The sequence below is a fragment of the Vombatus ursinus genome, unplaced genomic scaffold (assembly GCF_900497805.2).
Source record: "Vombatus ursinus unplaced genomic scaffold, bare-nosed wombat genome assembly UNPS02003292.1, whole genome shotgun sequence".
NCBI lineage: Eukaryota > Metazoa > Chordata > Mammalia > Diprotodontia > Vombatidae > Vombatus > Vombatus ursinus.
In genome coordinates this window covers 8,853,506-8,859,147 of record NW_020943070.1, presented here as the reverse complement: position 1 = coordinate 8,859,147, position 5,642 = coordinate 8,853,506, and the positions used below count along the sequence as shown (strand labels likewise).

At 39.3% G+C, this 5,642-nt stretch overlaps 1 protein-coding gene across 1 annotated transcript in view; it reads right to left on the bottom strand.

Moving 5' to 3' along the window:
• Positions 1 to 4,677, bottom strand: part of BPIFC (BPI fold containing family C) — a 39,629-nt gene extending 34,952 nt beyond the window's left edge. Inside the window, exon 1 of the mRNA XM_027871954.1 lies at positions 4,574 to 4,677. The gene's annotated coding sequence lies outside the window, so the exon portion shown is untranslated. The remainder of the gene's footprint in view (positions 1 to 4,573) is intronic.
• Positions 4,678 to 5,642: the final 965 nt, after the last annotated feature.

Here is a 5,642-nt window from a genome sequence, read left to right as displayed (position 1 = left end):
TCTCTCTCTCTCTCTCTCTCTCTCTCTCTCTCTCTCTCTCTCTCTCTCTCTCTCTCCACACACACACACACACACACACACACACAGGTCCATGACCCAAAAAAGAATTTAGAACCACTGTTCTAGACTTGGGGCGTGTCCAAGAAGAAGACTTAGAAGAGGGATTGAAATAACTTGATGAAAAGGAGACTGAATGAATCTGTTTGGAAGTGGTGGCCCAGGAATCCCAGGGAAGTGAAGCAGTGGGAGGTGGTCAACTGAAGGCAAAAGATGAAAATTTGGATCTTGACCAACAAGTAACATGAACTACATGTACAAATAACCCTATGACCCTTAGGGTCAAGGGAAGTGAAGCCAAGGTCACCACAACAGGCAAAGAATAATCAATTTTGGGAGTGGGTGGTTCTAGACAGGAAGGGGCACATCAAGGCAATGGTGGGAGTAGGGCCTAGAGATGGAGGTGGAAGACGAGGAAGAAGATAATCAGACATGAAATGAGAATGCGTGGCTCAAAGCAATGAGTGGAATGGGATGACAGAGGAAGTGGGAGGAGGGATCAGTATTCACAGGCAAGTGAAGAATGCTGCATAGCCTCCAAGACAAAGAAAATAGAGACAAGACAGGGCCGTGGCAGAGAACTGGATTGGTAGTCAAGAGTCCTGGGTTTGCATCTGACTTGGTCCCTTACTACCTATATAATCTTAAGTAAATTACTTAACCTTCTATTTCCTTGTCCATAAAAATAGATTATCTATAAAACTCTCAGCTCTGAACTTCTACGAATAAGTAATGTGTACAGTGGCATATATTTCTGTGGACACAAAAAGACTCAATCAATCAACAAGTATTTATTAATTCTTATTATGAGCTAGGTTTGATGGTACAAAATTATACAAAAGATTATACGAAGATTATGAAAATTATACAACTACAAAGAATGAAACAATCCCTTCAGGAAGACAATTTTGTCTGGGCACCTTTTGAGCTGTTCTGAAGGGTGGGAAAGAAAGGAAGAGGAGAGTCAGAGGTGGTCATAGATAAATAAAAGGCAAGGGAAAAAGATAAATTTGTGCTGAATAAAGAACATGAACCTGGAACTTGGCAGGCCTGGGTTCTAGTCTTGATTTTATCACTATGTTGCTGGTTCACCTTGAACAAGTCTTTTCCTCTCTCTGTACCTCAGTTTCCTCATTTGTAAAAATAAAGAGGTTTGCCTATGGGCTCTCTAAAGTTCTCTAGCTCTGATCTTCTAGGAAACTATAGATGGGGAAAATGACATATATTGTGTGCATTTTTCTGTGTCCACAGTGAACCAGCAAAGTCAAGTCACACAGATATTCATTGCTAATATTTCCAGTGTTTGTGAAATCACTCTTATATGCTAGACCTTTCGTTTTAATTCAGAGAATGTGAGGTTGTAGCACACAGGGTTATGCTTTAAGTCAGGGTTTTTTTTTTATTAACTTATTTTGATTTATCAACAATCACTTCCATAAACTTTTGAGTTTAAATTTTTTCTCCCCCTTCCTACCCACCCACCCTCCCCAAGACAGCACACAATCTGATATAGGCTATACATGTACATTCCAATTAAACATATTTTCACATTAATGATGTTGTAAGTAAGAATTAGAACCAACAGGAGGAACCACCAGAAAGAAGAAGCAAAACTCAACAGAAGAGGAAGAAAAATAGTAAGTCAGGGGTTCTTAATCTGGATCCATGGACCCTATGGAGGCAGATTTCGTAGGGAGTGTCTGTAGACTCAGATGGAAATAAAATTACATCTTTATTTTCATTAACCTCTACTTGAAATTTAACATTTCATGTGATTATTTAAAAACATAATCCTGAGAAGAGGTCTGCAGGCTTCACCCAGCTTCACGGACAAGGCCCCCTGACCCAAAAAAGGTTAAACACCCCAGCTCGAAATTAAGAGTTGACTGGAGATTTTTTTTTAACTTTTGAAGTCACGTACATTTGAGTTTGCTGGGCATGGCAAGTTTTCAGATTTATTTAAAGTGAAAAAAACCAAAAACCAACAACTGTATTTCCTATCTCCAAAATGACAGTAGGGATTTTCCCAGAATTCTTTAAATGTGTCAGTTAGAAGTCATTCTAAGAATGAAAATCTGAAATCAAGGAGGATATTTATCTCTTGGAAATTTATGACCACATGAAATTACTAGGGGCTAAAGGGAGAGTCTGAATATAACTTTCAGTTAAAATGTTTAGACACAGTGATAATTAATGAGTAAGGAGAGGGAAAAAACCCTTCTGTGTAAAGAGCAGACTATTAAAAGTTTAAACCATTAAACTAGCTGACAAGCAAGGGCAGGGCTGGTTCTCTGTAAGAAAGAACCCAACATGAATTTGAAATGCTTCCGGTTGGCTATTTGGTGGCAGTGAAGGTGCTCTTGCAAAGGTCAGAAGTTTTAAAAGTACAAAATGTCCTTTCTCATATGTAAGGACAAAATAGATGGCATGCTCATATGCCAAAGAAAAATGAGTTTTCTAATTCATGATTTTCTGTATTTCTGGCATAACTTAAATTGTATTAAACGGATCCACCTCAATGGCCAGGAAAAAGAAATGCCCACTCGAACTTGTCAGATACAATACAACTTTGTAAAAATATCCCTGAGAATAAAATAAAAAATCAACTTATTGGTTCTACTCATGGGGGAAGGAATATTTTTAGGTAGTATAGGAGAGAAAGAACTAGACTTGAGGTCAGGAAGACCTGAGTTCAAATCCTGTTTCTGACACATTAGTTGGGTGACTCTTGGGCAGTTACTTAACCTCTCCCAGCCTCAGTTTCCCCACCTGTAAAGTTGAGGAGAGAGGGGAAATAATAGTCCCTACCTGCCAGGGCTTCAGTGTGGATCAAATGAGACAATATTTATTTGAATTTTTTTGTTTTCAATTTTTTCAAATTTTCAATTTTTCAAACCTTCAAGTGCCATATAAATGTTAATTAATCTTGTTCTTCATAGTAAGAGTTGGAAGTATAAAAGCAATCTAGTCCAATGATCTCATGAAATGTTTACTAATGGAAGATGAGGAAACAAGCCCAGACATAAAGTGACTTCTCCAAGGTCACACGGAGCCGGGATTTGAACTCAGATCCTGTGTTTCCAAGTGCAGCACTTTTCCTGCGTACCACATTGTGAGGCTCTGACATCACTGAGTATGTCACAGAGTGGAGCATTTAAGACTAGAATAGACCTTAGGGATCATGGGATCATAGAATAAGAGCTGGATGAGACAAAAGAGGTCATCTACTCTAGTAACCCCATTTTATAGATGAGAAAACCGAGGCCCAGAGATGTGGTGATTTTCCCAAAGTCACAAAGGTAGTAAATGGAAGTAGGATTTGAACCTTCTGATTCCAGACTCATAGCTCTCTCTCCTGTACTACCTGTTTCACATAAGTCTGAGGAACAAGGATGTCACTAACCCTACAAAAACGACCATTTAGAAGCCTACATATTAGTAAGAGGTCTAATCCAAGAGAAATCAAATAATCAATAATAAGAATCCTTTATATTTCAATCATGCTTTACAGTTTACAAAGTCCTATCTCAGCCTTCTATCTCACTAGATTCTTACAACAAACCCTGTCAAGGTGGGCAGAGCACAAATACCCATTTTACAGATGGGGAAATTAAAACACAAAGCAGATTAGCTTAGCTTGGGTAGTTAGAGGTAGAGGTAAGAACTTGCATCAAGGTTTTCTCCTCATCCTGCCCCATCCCCTCCACCCCGTCCCATTATTGAAAATGGGTAATAATTCCAGGAATTCTGTTTAGGTGAAAAATTCCATAAAGTTCCAGCTTTCAAAATTAGGTCCAGGTGACAGAGTGAATTGGAATATTCAGGCTAAGGCTTTCCCTTTAATCCCCACACCTAGGTCTGATCAATTTCGATAATTCAGGCAGATATGAGGGTGGTGGGTTTTGTTTTTTGTTTTTTGCCTAAGCTCAACCAGTTATGCCATATGACTTCAAGATTGCCCAGTGACTGAGACTCCACTATAGCAATTGTGGGAGATTACTTAGCTTTTTTATTTCAGTTGAGCATGGCACTTTGTTCCCCTGGTAAAGCATCTCAGAATTCTAGAGTAGCAGAAGTCCTTAAGGGACATCTATTATACTGCTCTACCATCTCTTATACTGCTCTACCAGACAGATTAGGTCCAGCAATGCATGGATTCTGCCTGCATAAATGACGTCAAGAATACTGATCCACTTCCTTGATATTATCCTAACAATGGGAGTCTAATGAAATAAATATGCCAACTCTACATTTTTCCGGTGGTGGTAGGTCTTACAGATGTTCATAATTTTCACCATGCCTCTTACTTAAACAGCCTCTGGGGTAGGGAGAAAACACACACACACACACACACACACACACACACACACACAAAGACAGACGATCATAATAATTTCCAATTTGTCAGGGTTAAAGAGCCAAAGAAACTGAGATGTCTCCTATGAGAACATCATGGTGCGGGCTCACAAGGGACACATACTAGAAGAGGGCGACAAGTTATTCCAAAGAGTCTTACCTTGAGCAGGGAGACGCTGGACAGCAGCTCTTCAGCTTTGGCTAGGTCTTGTCTCACCTACTTCTTTGAAGCCAGTAAGTTCAGTACTTTGTGCCTGAAACTCAGCCGCAATAGAGCCAAGATAATTATTGGTCTGAATCATCTCTGGGTTGGATTTTTTTTAAAGCCTCTTTCAAAATACAATAAATAATTACTTCATTGCAATTAAGCAATGACAGTATGCATGAAAAACTATACTCTGACTGGCTGAACAGACAATACTACCTTTCTAATCGTCTCCCTGGAAAACACACATGCACCTTTTCACCAGGCCAATTACTAGGAGGTTTCCAGTACTTTGAATATAGGGGGACTTAAATGTCACTGATTACTATGGAGTGATGGAAAATTGGGTCAGAAGATCTGAGTTCTAATCTTGACTCCGCTACTCCCTACTTATGAATGATTTAACTTCTTGGGACATAGTTTCTTTATCTGAGAAATGAGGTTTAGATTAAATGACATCTAAGGTTTCTTGTGGCTCTGCATCTATATGGGGTTTCTTAACTGGGCAGGCCAGTGGTTCTTCTGGTTAGGGCACTGGTGTCGGATGATTCAGAAACTCTTACATGTTTAACTATAGTATCATCTTTATGCAAATGACTCTCCAATCTACAGATCTGGCTCTCATCTCTTTCCCAAGCCCTAGTATTTTATCTCCAGTTGACTGCTGATCATTTCTACCTGGATTTCTGTCTTAGGAGGCTGATGGCGGCTGTCCTCAATTCAGGTATCTGAGTGGCAAAAAGGACTGATGTGCCTTCCAGATAAAGTCCCACCTTCTACCAGAAGCTTTTCCCAATCCCCCTTAATGCTTTCACTCTGTTGATTATCTCCAATTTATCCTGTATATATCTTATTCATATATAATTGTGTGTCTGTGTCTCTCTCATTAGGATATGAGCTCCTCAAGAGCAAGGACTGACAAAAAACTCACTATTTGACAAAAACTGCTGGGAAAACTGGAAAACAGTATGGCAGAAACTAGGTATAGACCAACATCTTGTACCATATACCAAGATAAGATCAA